The 18,764-nt window shown below is 36.4% G+C and overlaps 1 protein-coding gene and 1 non-coding gene across 7 annotated transcripts in view; both read left to right on the forward strand.

The window, feature by feature from the left end:
- The window catches only part of MAGI2 (membrane associated guanylate kinase, WW and PDZ domain containing 2), a 1,430,555-nt gene that overhangs the window by 1,209,263 nt on the left and 202,528 nt on the right, over positions 1–18,764 (forward strand). The gene's annotated exons all lie outside the window — the stretch shown is intronic.
- On the forward strand, positions 5,668–5,738 carry TRNAV-UAC (transfer RNA valine (anticodon UAC)). Its single transcript has one exon. It is a non-coding gene; the product is annotated as a tRNA-Val (tRNA).

An 18,764-nucleotide genomic window follows, 5' to 3' on the forward strand; every position in this document is an offset into this window, starting at 1 on the left:
TCTTAAATATTCTTTTTAATGCTATTATGAATAGAATTATTTTCATAATACATCTGAGTTTTGGTTTTTGTCTTGTATACTGCAACAAGTAAACTCACTTTATTCGTTCTAGGAGGGTTTTTTTTTATAGATTCCATGAAGTTTTCTACATAGATTATTATGCTGTCTGGTAATAAAAAGTTTATTTCTTCTTTTCCAATTTGTATGCCTTAATTTCTTTCCTTTGCCTTATTACACTAGCTCCAGTATATTACATTGTATTTCCAACACAACGTTGAATAGAAGAGGTATGGCCAGACATCTTTGCCTTGTTCCCAGTTTAGGGGGGAAAGCATTAGTTTTTCACAATTGATTTTAACTGTAGGGTTTTTATATGGGTTTATCATCTAAAAAGTTCCCTTCTATTCTTAGGTTGAGGATGTTAATAATCAAGGGATGTTGAATTTGTCAAATGTTTTTTCTATTGTAACAATCATGTTTTTTGTTCTATATTTTATGAATATGGTATATTATGTTACAAGATTTTTTAATGTTGAACTAATTTTGCATTCCTGAGATAAGCTCCACTTGTTCATGATATACAATTCATTTTATATGTTGCTAGATTTTCTTTGCCTAATATTTTGTTAAGGATTTTTGCACTTGTTTGGAGGCATATTGTTCTGTAGTTTTCTTTTTCTGTTATGTCTTTGTCTGACTTTAAAATCAGAGTATGCTGGCCTTATTAAATAATTTAGAAGATGTTCCCTCCTTCCCTATATTCTGAAAGAATTGTGCCAGATTGACATTATTTCTTCCTTAAGAGTTTAATAGATTTATTTTAGTGAAGCTATCTGTGCTGCCTTTTGTTTGTAGGATGATGTTAAATTACTAATTCAATTTCTTTACTTGATTTAAGTCTACTCAGGTATTCTATTTCTTCTTTACTTAGCTTTGGTAAAGTCTTCCTTTGCCTTTCTAGGAATTTTTTCAATTCATCTAAGCTGTTAAATTTATAAGCATAAAGTTTTAAATAAAATTTTATAAAATTCTTTTTAAGAACCAACTTTTGTATTCATTTATTTTTTCTTATAAGCTTTCTATTTCATTGTTTTCCACTCTTATTCTTATTAATTCCTCCTTTCTACTTACTTTGTGTTTGATTTCCTTTTCTTTTTCTGTCTTCTTGAGGTGGCAGCTCAGATTAATGATTTTAGACCTTTGTTTCTAATATAGACTTTTAAAGCTATATATTTTACTCTAAGCATTTCTTTATGTGTATGCCATAAATTTTGATATATGTTTTTCTTTTCTACTCAGCTCAAGATGTTTTCTGATTTCCCTTGAGATTTCTTCTTTGAGCCATGGATTATTTAGAAATGTGTTTTATTTAGGATTTCCTATTTTTTCTGCTATTGATTTCTAATTTAGTTTTTTATGATAAAGGAATATATTTCGTACGATTTCCATCCTCTGAAATGTATTGAGACTTGCTTTTTTAACTCAAGTTACCTTGGAGAATCTTATATGTTAGTTCAAAGGTATACCCCATTATTTTTAATATTTTATTTAATCACATACCCACTAATGAATATTTCAGTTGCTTATAGTATTTTTCTATTATAAAAGATGCCATATCTTTGTATATTTATCTCCTCAACAAAAGAGTAGATCTATAGTACATATTGATTCTTGCTTTCTTTCAACAAGTATTTTTTGAGTGCCTTCTATGTGCTGAGCATTTTCAGCACTGGGTAAAAAGCAGAAAACAAAGACAACCACATCTTTTGTTTTCATTTACTTTGTATTGGAGGAAGACATGTAAATATATACCACTTAAATATGTTCCTTGTTTACTTATAACAAATATATCTCTTATCCATTGGATAGTAATTTTATAACTGGTTATATTCTACTGAGTTACCCTGTTGTTTTTGTATTTTTTTTTTAATTTCATTTCTTGGGATTTCTGGATATGTATCTACAAATAATTACTTTGCCTCCTCCCCAATCATATGCATCTGATTCATCTAATACATTGGACCATTATTTCCACACAACTATTAATTAATAGTGGTGATAGCAGAAATTCCTTTTTCATTCTTGACTTAAATGGAAACAGTCTTTTATGCTATTAAATACAATACTGGTATTACCTTTGAGATACATCTTTACCAAGTTAAGGAAATACCCAAGGATTTCTATTTTATTAAGAATCCTGTGAAAAGTGGATTTTGAATTTTATCAAAAGCATTTTTGATATCTTTGGAGATTAATTTTTTTCTCCTTTGACTTTTATCAGTGTGGTTAATTGCCTTAAGGGATTTATTAGTATTGAACTATCCTTTCATTTCCATTATAAATTATATTTGTTCTTAACAAATTATTCTTATAACATGCTCCCTGATTCAGTTTGTTTTATATAGGTTGTGTATCAATATTAATAAATGTGATTGGTCAGCAGGTTTCTGTTTGGGCTCTTTTTGAGCAGATTTTGCTATAAAAATTTTTCTGGTTTCGTAAGAACATTCAATAGCTTTCTTTCTTTCTCTGCTCTGAAACAATTTGATTAGCATTATCTTTTCCTTGAATATTGGGCATAATACACCCATGAAATTATCTAGTTCTATTGGGGTAAGATTTGCTTTGTTTTTGTTTTTGGTGGGAGAAGGATATCCTTTTACAACTTTTTCAATTTCTTTCCACTTGATGTCAGAAGAAAAGACCAGATAAGACACAGCAAATGGAGTAACCAATCTACAGGACGAGGTGTAAATGGCCATGGTATACTGGCTGCTTTATAAAAAATATGCTCTGAAATCTCAGTGGCTATGCATAATAAAAGATTATTTCTCCTTCGTATTAGTTCCACTGCAAATGCTCCTGGCCTGCAGATACCAGTGGGCAATTGTTTTCTGAGATATGGCTTGGGGAGCCAGGCTTCTTTCTGGTAATCTCCATGCCTTAAGGCATTGAACTTTTCCACTGGGTCCTCTCTAACCAACTGGCAGCTAAAATGTGAAACAGAGTGGAGGGTCATGCCAAAGGCTTTAGGGGACAGCCCTGGAAGGAGCGTACATCACTTCCTCTCATATTCCATTGGACAGAACCCATTTCCAAGTCCCGTTAACCACAAGAGGGCTGGGAGATACAGTGTTCCTGTCTTTCCAGGCATAAGGAAGTGGTTTGGAGTGACATCTATCATAGACACTCTGCCCTTGGTGCGCTTTTCCTGCTGTTTGTACTGTGACTGCATATCAAGAACCAGTAACTACTGATTATGTCAATGTATGAGGTGAAATCCTCTGTGTAATGTGACCCTTGGTGTGATTCATTTGAAGAGTTTGAGTTAACACTCATGGGATTGGCATGTGTTTTTAAATACACATGGTATTCTCTCAATTCCCCTCTCCATCCAACTTTCATAGATGAAGAAACTGAGACTTAAAGAGTTAAGTACTTGACCCAAGGTCAATGAACATGTGTCTGATGGGCAATGTAGGATCCCCAAATATATGAAGTCTTAATAAATGTCAATGAAGATACCCCATCCTGAGCGTGGAGAATGCTATAGATCTCACAGACATAGGCCGAGGGGTGGGGGGTGGCAGTGGGGCAGGAGGCTGGAATTGATGCACAAATCACCCTTAGGGTGAGAGAGAGAGTATGCTGGAAATACTCATAGAGTCGTTGTCACACCACTTAGAAGTAGCAGAAACAGAACTTAAACCTAAGTCTTTTTAAATGTAAGGCCAGTAAGTTTTATATTTTATCAAGTTTCCCCAAATTTTATGGCTTCTGCTTGGATATGCAGGATTCATTCACTCGTTCATTTAACAAGTATTTTTTGAAGACCTACTATGTGCCCAGCATTTGTCTAGGTGCTGGGGATATGACAGTAATCAAAATAGTCAAAATTCCTTCCCTCAAAATACTTAACTGTTAAGAGAAAAATAGATAGTAACAAAGAAACAAATATTAGAAGCGAGGATGGAGAAAAAATGAGAGCCAAGGTAAGAGAAGAGAGTGATAAACAAAGAAAACAGTTCTCTTTTAGAAAGAGTGTCTAGAAAAAGAAACCTGAGCAGATATCTGAAGAACGTGAAGGAGGAAGTTACATAAATATCCAGGCAAGAGTTTTCCAGGCAGAGGGAAGGCCCTGAGGCACCACTGCACTTGATGTATTCAAGTAATAGCAAGGAAACCAATGTGCCTGAAACTAAGAGGGGTAGAGATGCATGGTCAGTGAGTTCAGAGGGACTGTGGGGGGTTCAGAGAGGCAGATAATACAGCATCTCCTGATACCCCCGACAGCCCCTCCACAACCATTTCCATCACCATCTTCATCATAACAATAAATGGCAGCTCTGCTCTTCTAGTTGCGCTAGTCAAAAATTCTCGTGGTCTTTGGTTCCTCTCTTTCTTTTAATACCCTATGTCCCATCCATGGTCCATGGTTTCTTGTAGCCATGGGCCATCAAAAGAACTTTGGATTTTACTTTGAATGAAACTGGAAATCTTTGGAGGGTTTTGAGCATAGAAATGATATAATTTCTGTGATCATTTTATGATACAATTTCTAAAATCATTTAAAAATGATTTTAAAAGACACATTCTGGCACCTGTGTTGAGACTAGACTGTTGTTAGTAGGCAAGAATGTAAACAGCCAGACTGTGAGGTAGCTTTCACAGTAATCCAATGCGAGATGATGGAAGCCTGGAGCAGGATGGTAGAAATGGAGGCTCTAAGAAATGGATTTTGGATATCTTTCAAAGGAAGAGCCAAAGGATTTGCTTATGGATGTAGGGTATTAAAAGAAAGAGAGGAACCAAATACTATGAGAAATTTTGACTAGAGCAACTAGAAGAACAGAGTTGCTATTTACTGATATGATGAAGATGGTGATGGAAATGGTTATGGAGAGGCTGTTGGGGATATCAGGAGTTCTGTTTTGGATATGTGAAGGCTGAGATGCCTTTTAGCTATCCAGATGGAGAGGGCTGTTATTTTGAGGATATTTGAAGCTAGAGACTGAATGAGAACATTTTGGGGGTGAGGGTAGATAAAGAAGAGAAACAGCCTGAGGACTGAACTCTGGGGCCCTCTGATGTTAGAAGTCAGGAGGATGCAGAGTGACAAGCAAAGGGGGAATACACATTCCCCTTTCATCATCATTCTGAGTGATGTTTATTTTCTGCCATTCAACTCATGTGAGATCAACTTCTTATCACCAAAAAAACGAATATTCCTGCTTCTGCCAAGTTAGTCAAATGTGGCTCCAGACATCTATGGTTGGTTCCAGAAGGAGGAGCCATTGTACTGCTTAATATTTAGACCTCGTTGCATTTAGCGCTTATGAAGGGAGAAACGGCAGTCACAGTATCAAGGAAATTCTTGAATATGTTACTTTTTCAACTCTTTACCATAAAGTTCAAGTACCATAAAATTTAAAATTAAAAAACTACTGACTTTAATCCAAAAAGTACTCCACTCTACCCTATCCCACCCAACCCACACACAAATCAGTTAAATAGTCTGGTTAACGTATCATTTAGTTGTATTTAAAGGCATGTCTGGGAGCAGAACATGGTGACTCATCTGGCAGAGTTCTCACCTGCCACACCAGAGACCCAGGTTTGATTCCCAGTGCCTGCCCATGTTAAAAAAAGAAAAGTATATCTGGGGGTGCATGGGTGGTTCAGTGGTAGAACACTCGCCTTACATGCAGGAGACCCAGGTTCGATTCCTGGACCATACACCCAAAAAAACCACGGAAAAAAAAAAGTATATCTGTCAACCATTTCTAATTATGAATAGAATAACGGACAGCAGAGTATTTTTTAGAGACTGAAAAGCTGACATACATATAACAGGATATAACTATTAATTATTGATGTGGCATTACCTTTTGATTTTTTTTTTTTTTTCTTTTGCATGGGCAGGCACCGGGAACCAAACCTGGGTCTCTGGCATGGCAGGCGAGAATTCTGCCAGTGAGCCACCATCGCACCACCCTTAATGTGGCATTAACTTTTAATTTACCTATTTACTAATTAGATAATACCAAACATACAAACAAAAGACATTAAGATTTGCATTCCTCACCAGTGTCAATTTAACATTCCATGCTCTCGTGGAGATTTATAGGAATGCCAGTTTGGAGAAATTACTAGTTTTTAAAATACTTGTTACTCTCCCTCAAGAGCAAGGGCCATATCTTATTTACCATTTTTTTTTCTCAGAGCTGTGCATGCATATTTATTGAATTACTGTTTTCTATTATCACTTAGGGAAAGAAACATAATCACACGACAAACTCAGGAAGATACACATGTGAGCCAAATAACACAGTTGAGTGCACAAAAATGGACCGAACAATTTTCCTACTGATGTTCTCCTTTCTGGGTTTTTAAAGCAACTTTATCATCATTCTGTTCGCTTTGGTCTGGTACCAAATCTTTGCCTAATTTCTTTTACTTCTTCCTCTTAGTTCATTTCACAGATGTGCCAGGTATTGTTCTAAATATTAGGACATCCAGAGAACAAAATAAGTCTTTGTTATTATAGAGCTTAACTTTATATCAAATGGGTAATTTTGGATGAATCTTGTACATTAATGCAGCTATTATACTAGCTGTAAAGCTGTAAAATCTGCCATACAGTAATGCCTTCACTTAGAAAAGACTTATAGGCTTACTGACATTAGATGACGAAAAATGTTTAACTGGAATCAGCATGCTGGGTTTCTAGTATAACCTATGCAGCTAATTTACATGATTACATTGAACCTGTTACTTATGTTCTCTGACTACCAGCTCCCCATTTGTAAATAGAAGATAATCTGTAATGTCCATATACTCTGGAAAACTCTGTTTCTATCCATGTTTCTGAGTCCATGGGCTTGTTTAGTTATTACCACATTCATTAGTTGGGAGTCCAGGAGAAAGAAGTTATAAAGAGTGATAATTTTGCATTGTGTTATCCGTAAACATATTTCCTACCTCCTTCCAATCCTCAATGGCAATTCCCTTGATCTCATAGCCTGAATGTTTACTGACCCATTGCAAAACATGACAGTAGCAGAATTTGGGACTTCAAGAAATGTCAGAGGGAAGAAGGAAAAAAATGATGATGGTCATAGCCAGCAGTTCTGAGGCTACAGCAAGATGATTATATTTACTATTTTGTAAAATTCTTCAGTCAGTTCATGCAAATTACTTTTAAGTGGGGAAAAGGAATCTTACTACTTTTTCATTAGGACTTAAAAAATCTATACATTCAGGTCTAAAACTGGGTGATTTACAATAACTTTACCAAGTGTCAAATTCACCTGGTTTTATAAATCTTAAACTTGAGTGACAAAAAAATTAACATTCTCACTATCTGCCACTAAATTTTAATAAATTATATTTAGAGATTATATTGGTCATGTCAAATATGAGCTGTGCTTCTTTGTGCTAGTTGCTTACGCATGAGAGCAGAAAGTTAAGTGGACTGTGCACAATTAAAGTTATGTGAAAGAGAATTCCAGATGGTAAATCGAAAAAATTTGCCATAAAGACTGTTAAATCTCAATGCCTATGTGTAATAGTCTCTTAGTTGCTGAATAAATGAATGAAATCTCCTACAAAATCATCTTGCTATAAAGCATTATAAAGTCATGTTCATTTTCCATATTATAGTATATGGAACCATAGACTCTTAATGAATATAAATTCTACCAAAAAGTAGATATGAAAATAATTACAGTTATTATACTATATTAATGGAAATTGTGCTAATTTCCTAAAATTTAAAGAAAATGTATTATGTTTGCCTTATATTCCTAATTAACATTATTTCACAACGTGTGGTACATTTATGGATAATTTTGTAGTGCATTAGATAAATCAGTTTTACATTTCCAGGAAAGTGGGTTTTAATGAGCATTATGATACATTATAGTCCAGAAGTGGTTTTATGTTACAAAGCATCTCTACCTGGTAGATTAGGAAAAGTTGCACCCAAGTGATGCTTCCACTTAATATTTGGAATAAAATTTAGTGAGAGAAGCATAGATTAATCCACTTCAGTTAAATGACTCTAAATTTGAAGTGAATATTATGTTTTAACTGTACAATTTTTCATATTTTCAAAAACATCCAAACCATATATGCTAGCAATCTGAAGGGAGTTTGGGGGCTGGTGAAATGCCACAGGTAAGACTTTACCATTTGACATGTAAATCCCCACTCCTATATAAAAGAACCCAAAAATAAAATAAAAACATTCCTAGCTATTAAAATACATTCATTAGACCTACATTTACTTAAAGCTAATCGAATAGGTCATCACCCAAGTTCATATAGGTAAGTTTCTGTTCTCTTTGGCCTCAGAAACTAGCTTGTAACGAGACCCATTCTTCCTTTCTCCCCTCTGGCTTCCAAGGAAAAATTTTAGGTTCTGTATTAAAGACATGGACTTCACTTCAACTTGCTATGGGAGGAAGTTCCCGCCCGTCAGCTCAGGGAACTACTTCATTGATAGCCTCTTTATCATGGAGACTGTTGTCAACTTCCTTCTTCTTGGGCTCCTCACCCTTAGCCTATAAACCCTCTCAAATGTATCCCATTCTTTAAAATTTTTTTCTTGATTCTGCATTCCCCTTTATCCATGACCCTTTCTCTTTTCTTAATTCTTAGCCAACCTTCTTGGAAGAGCATCCATGTATGTGGCCACATACAGCCCACCTTATTCTAGAATTATTTAAAATAGTTATTCTTGGAGGAATAGACTTTACTGAACATCTACACTTCCTTACCTTCCTTGCACCTCTCAATCTACTGCCCCCACCACACTACTCTTTAATGTTAGCAATGACTTCATACTTGTCAAATGAACATTTCTCATTTCTTCCAAAATCTCTCCTCTGGCTTCCAGACACCAGTCTCTTCTAGAGGGTTTCCTAGTTCTCTGTTTCTTCTAACACTTTTCAATTAACTCTATTCCTTTGCCCATCCCTCAAAATCAAATTTCCCAGGCTTTCTTTGCTTAAAACTCTGTTTTATTGCTCTATAGTCTCACCGCCATCACCATGACCACTCACATGATCTTATCTGCTTTTCTGGTTTTATTGCCCCCTTTAATATCTTCTGTGGTTTCCCATAACCCACAGAGGATAAAGACCGAACTATTTATCGTACATTCAAATCCTTTATCATCTAGTCTACACTAACCTCCATCTCACATTATTTATCCCTCTTCATGTATTCATTCATTTCACAAATGTTCATTGATCATCAGCTAAGTGCCGGACACCCTTCTAAGTTCAGTGGATACAGCTCCCTTCCTGGAACTAAATTTTCCTAGCAATGCAAAACTTCTTTCAGACATCTTTGTCATTACGAACTCTTTCTTTCTGCCTGAAAAATCCCCCCTCCTTTTCGTTCTTTTGAGAAACACTCATCCATCTTTCAGAATTGAAATCAGATGTTATTTCTTCTAGGGAGATTCTCTCAGCATCCAACAATGCCCTATAAATACTCTTGTCATTTCTTAATGTCAAGTTTGTTTGTAAGCTTTGGGGTTTCCATTATCCTCTTTCAGAATTTCTCGGGAGAATTCCAGAAAGACACATTGTCCTTCCTTTCTGGGAAATACCTTTTTTTTTTTGACATGGGCAGCCTCCGGAAGCAAACCCAGGTCTCCTGCATGGCAGGCAAGAACTCTGCCACCAAGCCACTGTTGCCTGATGCCTTGCTTTTGTGTAAAATTTAAATGGAGTTCTAGCCTAAGTATTTCCACCCCACCCCAACCAAGTGTTCATTGGCTCTCTGTTTGTTAACAGTTCACACAGCAATTACCAAGTCAACACAACAGTTTACAAGTGAACAATTTACTGCCCCTGTCAGCCTTGCTCACATAATTTGTGAGAAATTAATCAGTTTGAATAGTTCTTGTTCTTGAATTATGCTATCAGCCTAATTATAATACAGTTCTAAAAATGGATATAAATCCAATAATAAAATAATATTTTACGTCTAACTTCCATTTGTCTATAAATTAAGAATCCCTCTTTTACCAACAGATGCAAACAAGATTATATTACTTTTACATCTTTAACATTCAGTGATCCTTCTATTTGGGCTTTCCACAAAGCCCATTTAATTAGTGGGTTTGCTTAGCCATTTTGTTCAAAGCTACATACTTTTCAAAATTACACTTTAAAATTATGTGAATTCCTTTACCCTCTTTCTCCCTTTTGTGGATTTTTCCTGGTGGATTATTGTGAATTACTTTCTAACAATGGTTCCTGACTCAGGAAGTCTCATCATTCTCACCCTTGAGGATGTACAGTGCAATTTTTTGTGTATTTTGTACTCATAGCTGTACAGCACAATTTTTTGGTTGTATTTTGGGGAAGATACCTCAGGATCAGATTTTGATACAAAACTTCCTTTTTGTCCAGTTCATAAAAATTGCATTAGAGGCTCAAAAGAAAGAAATGCATATCACTCAACACATAAAACTTACAGGCTTTCCCCCAGCCTAAACCCCCTTCCAAGAATCATTTTGTGTTCAACAAAGGGGAATGGATCAAGGAAAGGAATAGGGACCCTCAGGGAAAGAGAAGTAGAGAGAATTTTGTTACCATAAATTAGCAAACTTGCAGAAGGCTATTTAAGCAGAATGCCAGTAACATATGTTAGGAGTCACCATATTTGTCCAGCAAACATTTAAGGATACATAAAAGTGTTACAGTGCATGTCTAGTGAAGTAAAACATAAAAAAATCTGTTAGCTAATTTTCAGAATGTGCAACATGGAGTTCTGTTTACATTGAGGCTACTTTTCTTCATCAGTTGTCATAATGACTGAGTTGTTATTGACATTTAGTGCCTAGGAGACAGGAATGCTAAAATATCCTGCCACTGAGGGACAGGGGTACACATCCAAAACTCCTCCACCCAAAAGTTCAAGAAGTAATTTCTCCGTTGAAGAATATTCTGACTCTTTACAACAATCAGGGTTCCAAATTAACTCTGACTTCTCTGAGCTTGTGGACTCCAGATCCTTTCTTTCTGTTACCAAAAAAAACTTTCTGAGCTTTTTCATTTAACTTTGTAGCAGCACCTTCCTCCTCAAGATATTGCAAGCACCTTCATCCACATCACTGGGAAACCACGTAACTTTAAGCCCTTTCTCAAACCTACTGAATGAGCAACTGAATTCTAGCAAGTTTCCCTGGTGATTCAATATAACTTAAAGTTGGAAGAGCACTGCTCTAGCATATTCCAACATGCAGTTTGGCCGTTTGCTTGGTTGATCCAGACCCAGTGACAGAATCTCCTAATTTAATATAAGAGAGTTACACCAAATTAATAAAGACCTCCCTGAGGCTTCTAAGAAGACCTACTTCAACACTCTTTAAACTGCAGAAATAGGTGAATATCAGTTAATTACTTGTTTGAAGCGATTTTCTCAAAGTGTTGACAAACTGCATGGGGAAGGCAGAGAATTGTTGAGCAAGGAATCTTCTGAGACAACCAAGAAGGAAAGTCATTCTTTCAGGGTTTTCAAAAAAAACCTAAAGATGTCCAGAATGAGTTGGGTCCTACAAATTTGTTCCTCTTTTTTGTCTCAGAAGAATGACTTGCCTAAGCAGACCCTGAAAGTGTCAATAAATAAGGAGACCCATTTGATAATGTTGCTTGAAAACCTAGAACTTAAATTTTCTCTTTAGAAATTTGAAAAATTATTGATTAAAATCAAATGTCAAGGGCAGGCTATAGTAGCTTAGCAGGGAGAGTTCTCACCTGCCATGCCAGAGACCTGGATTCAATTCCCAGTGCCTGCCCATGCAAAAAAAAAATCAAATAAATCAGGATGATAAATGAAAATTGAACTTTTTCACATATGTACTACAAAAGTTGTTTGTTAAAACAATTGCATATTCCCTAAGAAGTACTAGCAAAAGAAAGTTTTTTTTAAATTTACATTTATCTCTTGCAAATTGCTCAGATAGAATTAACTCTAACAGAGAAATGAAACCACTGTTCCTAAAGAAGTGCTCAGAAATTATGCTTATCACTCCTGGCTTTAAAAAATATATTATGTAATAAAAAATAGCTCTGTATAACACACGTAGTTAGACTTTAAAATTGTTATTGTTATATCATAAAAACTGCAATATACTCTAACTCCACAATGTCTGAAAGCACTTTAATTGAAAATAGTGTTCTTGAGTGTTAGGAGGAATTTACCTGCTCTTCCTAATCAGGCATGAGGAAATGAGCACAATGTTTAGTCTAATTAGTTCAGGTGCTAGTCCCTTGAGCAATACTTGAAGGGGTTCCTTAACTTGGAGAATTAATAAGGGCAAAAAAATTCATTAATTGAAATATATGCAGTTTACTAACAGTTAATTTAGGCAAACAAAGCACAGCCATTTTCAAACGGTGGTATTACTGCGGATCACCCATCCCCCTTCACCAGCTATTGGTGGATCCCTTGGCCAAGAATAGTTGAATAACTTATGAATCTGTGCCTAGAGTCTTAGTTTTCTTATGATGACTTTGTCCACTTTTGCCAGTATCTAGTCACTCTCTCTAATGAAGTCTGTGATGTCCCCCACTGATGTCCCTTTTTTGTGGTTGTTTGAGGTCTTATAAGACAGGTTTATTCTTAAGAAGTCTGCTCTATCATTGTCCTTTCCTGTTAGGAACTTGCTCACTCGCTCCCAAGCAAGCATTAATGTAAAAATCAAAACATCATACCCATCCTCGACTTGGTGATCCAAATTGGTTTATTGACAGGCTCACTGACCTAGCAGGGACCCGATGGGTATCTCCTCCTAACCCAGCACAATGCCCCACCAAACAGAGCACTGACTTCTTTGACATGAGGTTCAGTCCATTTTTCAGATTCTTTACAGAACACATCTCTGATTTCTCCCTCATACCAAGTACAGTAAAGCCCACTAAAGCCTGGTTTCCTTCCAGCATGTAAGTCATGGGAGGTAACACCATATAGTTGTAAACGCCCGAATATTGATCCTGATTTGACCTGGATGACCTTTGATGCATACTATAATATCCCCAAGTTTCACTTCCTTCACCTGCAAAGCGAAGCTTCTTGTGTGCTTGTTGTAAGGATTAAAAAAGGAAATCCACATAGAACACTTAGCACAGTGTCTGACACAAAGTTGGTGCTCAATCAGTTTTGGCTATTGCTGGAAGTTAGAGTAAAGGGCCTCATAGACCATTCTTATTTGTTCCCCTGTTCCACTCCTTTCCTGTATAGTCTGGAAATACTTGCAAAATGCAGGTGATGAGGATTGGTAGTTCAAAAACTACCAGATCTTTCTGGGAGGGGACTATCCAGCCTCAATTAAGTCATGTTGGCCAGAAGCCTATGAGCACAGCATTCGGACAGCTCTCCTCCTTCCTAGAAGATGCTTTTTCTTAATCCAGTATGTTAGACAAATGAGGTTATTGAGAAATTTATTAGATAAAAAGGTCTTGAGAAATTAATTTTTACTGAATTTGCTATGGTTAACAAAGGCCTCAGCTACAGAAGCTTTCATTTTGTGCATAAATATTGTTTCTTATTTACATTTTAGTCTCATACACAGTATATTTAGTAAGGAATGTGAGTTTCTTTCCTTTCACATGAATACATTTCTATTTTTACTGAGTTTAACTTAAATAAGGATTTTCAACATCTACTAATATTCTGAAAAGCATATATTTGAAAATGCAAACACTGAGAAATTCCAGGTTTAAAATTTTCTGCATCTCAAGAGTGTCTAAAATGCTGACTTAAAGATGAAGTCTTTTCTGTTGATGTCTCCCCTCTTAGGTTGTGAGACTTACAAAATAAGGTCCTAAAGACCTGTTCTGTCATTGTCCCTCCCTATTGAAATCTTGCTCAGTGTTTCCCTAATACCAACTTAAATGGCCAAATCATCATAATCATTCAAGATGTGGTGAGCTTTTCGTTAGTATCCTTAATGACCTCAGAAATTCTGCTTCACTGAATTTATATTTTTTATAGACTTCCAACCCAGGTGATTCTAATGCAGATGGCCCAGGAACCAGAATTTTAGAAACAGTGACCTAGGTTAGCAGGCAGCAGACTATGGGCCAGAAGCCAAATTTGGTTCACTATCTGCTATTTTATGCCCTCAAGCTGAAAAGCATTTTTACATTTTTAAAGGGCTGGAAGAAAAAACAAAAGACTACTATTTCACAACGCATGAAAAATATATGAAATTCAAATTTCAGTGTCTCTAAAATTTTATTGGAACATAGCCACACTCATTTGTTTATGTTTTGTCTATAACTTGTTTTCACACTATGATAGCAAAGTTGAGTAGTTGCAATAGAGATTGAAGAGCCTGCAAAGCCTAAAATATTTACCTGACCCTTAACCAAAAAAGTTTGCTACCTCTGCTCTACATATTCACAATGACTGATGCTACCTTCTCCTAAGGATTTTTTAAAGCACTTGATTTAGAAGCTGCTTCTTTAGCACACCTTCCCTAGGTGACTGGGAAGGAAAAGAAGGAATGCCATTCAGGAGATGGAGGGGAGTAGTCAGGTTTCCCACACAACACAAAGTGGAAAACATCTGCCTATAGATTGTACAGCATTTCATTGAGGGAGTGAAGTTTATGCGTATGAAATAACAAAGACACAAAAAAAGGAAGTATGTAAGTAAGCATACATCTTGTGATGCTAATAGAAGAGATAAGAGTTTAGAAAAAATTTCCTGATGGTGAGTTTAAAGATGAGCAAGCATTAGCTTTGTAATCCATGAATTTAGAACTGAAAAGCCCTAGGACCAGTTAGGGGAATTCTTTGGCGATCAGTTCAACTCCAGTGAAAGTTCATGTTGGGAAGCAGTAGGAGATAATGTTGCATAAGTGAGCTAGCATTGGATCCTGCAGAGCCTTACAGCAGGGGAGTCAAGACTTGTTCTGATGGGAAATGATAAACACCATGTAGGCACTTTGTAAGGGAATTATATGAGGAGCATGTGTTAGGAAAATGACTCTGGCAACAATGTAGAACTGGATTCAGGAAAAGAAAAAAGGGACTAAGAAGGCTATTTTTATTTTTAAATGAATATTCAAATAGTTCTACTTTTACAGTCTTTTTTACACCAACTGTACAAGAAAAGAATAGAAACACCAAAATTGTGCAATGAGGTGGGAGCCTTAAATATAGATTTGTGCCCTAGACTTTTCTCGAAGATCTTTTAAATCTCTCTTTTTAAGGATGCTGTCCCACAAAATATCTATTATCAAACCAAAGTCTGACTTTAAAACCCATGCTAATTCTGCCTTTCCAGGCTCTGTAATTATCGGCATTTACATCTTATTTACAGAAGACAATGCTGTGGTCCAGAGGCCTTGTATGAATATTCAGTGAGATAACCTATTCTGATAAAAGCTTCATTTTGACTTTACATTTACCTGTTTTCTTTCTTGAGAAGCCATTTGTATGTTTATAAATATCACAGAAACACACACATACACACACACACACACATGCTTTTTTAATTGTTTTACCTGGAAGGAAAAGGTAGTTACTTCTGAAGTTTCCAATGGCAGCTATTCAAAGACAGACTATGATATTACATGGCAGTTTAAGAGAGGAAGTATAATTTCAGTGGTGGGAGGCATTCATTTAGGTAGGTGCAATTACCCAAACTGAACGCCAGCCAGGATATTTGAGTTAACTGAAAATGTTCTCATTCTCTCAATGGCACCGGATCACTAACGAACACGGATGTGAAGTCCTAACTTTAAGTTGGTTTAAGGCTCAGGTATAACTTAAAGTAAAGACAGTGATACCTTTTATTTTGTCTATCTTAAAGCTTTATTTGTAAAAAGTTCTTACCTCCCCTTCCTCTTTTTTTATACATTTGCTCACTGTCTCCAATTTGTTCTTTGATATAGTTAAACTGTTTAAATGCCTGGGACTCAGGCAGGACTTAGGCACTTCACGAGTCTGGAGGTGACGTCCACGTAGAATGTCTGCCCTACACTGGTGAGTGCTCCTTGGAGTGTGGCCCACAGACCAGCAAGGTTCCAGGGACTGCTGTCACCAGTGCTCAAGAAAGGACATGAGAAATTGAGAATAAACGTTTCAAATGGACTCGAGTAATTTTATGTCTGGCGCTTGCCATAATAAAAAAATGGGGGCTTGTATTTTTTTAATTTCATTTTCCTAAAAATACATTTGTGACAAGCCTTGGCTCTTAAGAGATTCAAAATTTTTGTAAATGCAAAAACCAGTCTTTTACCAGAGGTGGATAGTTTGAGAAGAACCGTATTGTCTTGGATTCTCATGTGAACAGCGTCCTCTAGAGCTCTGCAGTCTGGCTGCATGGCTTAGGGTGCAAAGAGCTACAGGAACTAAGATCTGACATTGGGTGCTCAGGGGACTAAGAGAAGAATTTTAATTTACTTTGAAATATTTTACTCACATGGATGAAGGGGACTATGGTGAAATGAAACCTCTGTCTTGGACACCTCACTGGCTTCTCTTTGACAGCCCTCACAATTATGGACTTGATTTTAAAACAGTCTTACCCCAACCAATATTCAGGCTCTTTTGCTACTGGAATTTGCACCCTAAAGTAGCTCTACTTCTAAAGCTCTGTCATGCAGAGAGATGAATACTTGGAACCAGAAACACAGTACACAAGCACTCAAAAAATATTTTTTAATGAGTGTGATTTTTATAAATGCTAATAAAATTAAGTCGGGCAAGGAGTTTTCAGTAATTAGGTTGATTCTATTGTTGCTCAACACAGGCATAGTGTTCCTGGAAGTGGGCGGATAGGCAATCCTGTTCATGTGGGAAAATGAAAACTTGGTATCTCAGAAAATAAGAGGGTAAGAATCCAAGCTTAAAGGCCACTGCAGCCTGAGAATTGGTCTCTGGGCGAGTAGTCAACATTGAGGTCTTAGGGGACTAGGCCCCAAAAAGAATTCCCCAAGAGCAGTGCTAAGAAGTGCAGGCTACCAGGTCATTTTTTCCAGGCCTGGACGAGCTATGGTTGGTTCTGAGTGAGTTGGAGGTGGGCAGGGGGAAGAGGAGGTGGAGCCAGCCCTATAGGGCATGTCACCAGCTCCAGATAACAGAGTAGGGTCCATGGAACATGCAGGGGTGACTGGCAGCTGTGATGACTTGATGGTGAGTGAGGAATAGAGAGAAGTAGATTTCCAGAAACACTCATCACCATGAGGCCTTCCCTCTTGGGGAATTGTAACTCTTGTAATTGGCAAAGTAGAAAAACTTTTTCTATTATTTACTAATACACCTTCTCCCAGAAAAATGCATTTGGTGAAATAAAGCCCAAAAAAGTACATATATGCCTTGCTCTGTAAAATTTAAATTGTTGTTATGAGCAGTAATGAGTGGCGCTCATTCTTTCCAGCCCACATAACGTAACTCACCTCAGAAGTCATCAACAGGCAAAAGTGTGGCTTTTAACTATTTTAAGGAAAGAGTAATGATTTCTTCTCCTCCTACATGAACTCTGCACTGTTGATTGGTCCTGTAACCCTGGTACCCAAATGAGGCAGATCAGTAAAAACTATAAAAATACCAACTGTGCAAGCTGTTTTATTTCACAGTGAAATCTATGTACCCTGTGGTCATTGAGAATAAGAACGTGTTACCATAGTACTTGCCTTTGACTCAGGTAATCTGGCGCTTTACATAATTTTAATCCAAGGGATGATAAATGTGTGGGAGAGTAGTTGCTTTTGCAAGTTGATTGTACCCAAGTCTTTGTAAGCTTAAAAGATGTGGGAGCGATTTTGGCTTAAAATAGGGTCTTAAGTGCCTGGAAAAAGAAGTGTCTTTGATAAGAGTAGACTTAATAATAATGATGAATAAAATAATGATATTTTATATTCATCTGGTCCCTTTCCAGCTCTGGATTCAAAAGTGCACAAGTTCTATTTTAGGTTCCTGCCAACTCTTATACAATAAATTTAGCTGTTTTATTATAATGCAAAAAAGGGGGGGTAATATAAATACTGGCCATAAACCATAAAAAAGAGAGACTTGTGGCATTAACACTAAATGGTTTGTAAAGTAAATTATCTCATTATGTCTTTATCACCATTTCCAATAGTAATTTTGATTATTTAGAAAATGTAAGAGCATTTTAATAATTTTCTTTAAATATTTACTCCAACTGATAATATGTTTATGATAAATCCTGTGTTAATGTTCCTTTAAAGTCTCAAGACTTTTTAAATAGTCATCTACTCCTCTAAATTAAATTGTTGTTACCACCATTTATGACTTCCCGCTTTACAAGAACTTCTGGAATAAAATTTCTATTTCTGAATATCTCAAAGATGACTTGTAAAAAAATACATCTCTGCATGGTTCTCTAATCTTAGGTCAAGCATATGAGAGCACTTTTTTAGTACACAAGGCTCTTAAAAATGGAGAGCATTTTAAGAAAGGTAAAAGAACAAATGGTCTAGGGAATAGGATGACAAAACATACCTGTTTTTCTAATCTTAAATGAAGAATGATGCAGTGGAAAAATAACACAGGCCTCAAACTCACAAGTCTTAAAAGAAGAAAGCCTCCCAATGTGACACCTGCACACCCTGAAACTGCTGTGTAGCAGCCAAAGAAGAAAGCGGTCCATCTGCTTTGCCTCCTTGACTTCGTCAGGCATTGGTTAGGTTATTTCTGTGATCCACAAAAATGCTGACTGTTGTGTCATCTGGGATGGCGCCCCATGACCATGCTTCCTGAGGCAGACTC

Source organism: Tamandua tetradactyla, chromosome 1, assembly GCF_023851605.1.
Source record: "Tamandua tetradactyla isolate mTamTet1 chromosome 1, mTamTet1.pri, whole genome shotgun sequence".
NCBI lineage: Eukaryota > Metazoa > Chordata > Mammalia > Pilosa > Myrmecophagidae > Tamandua > Tamandua tetradactyla.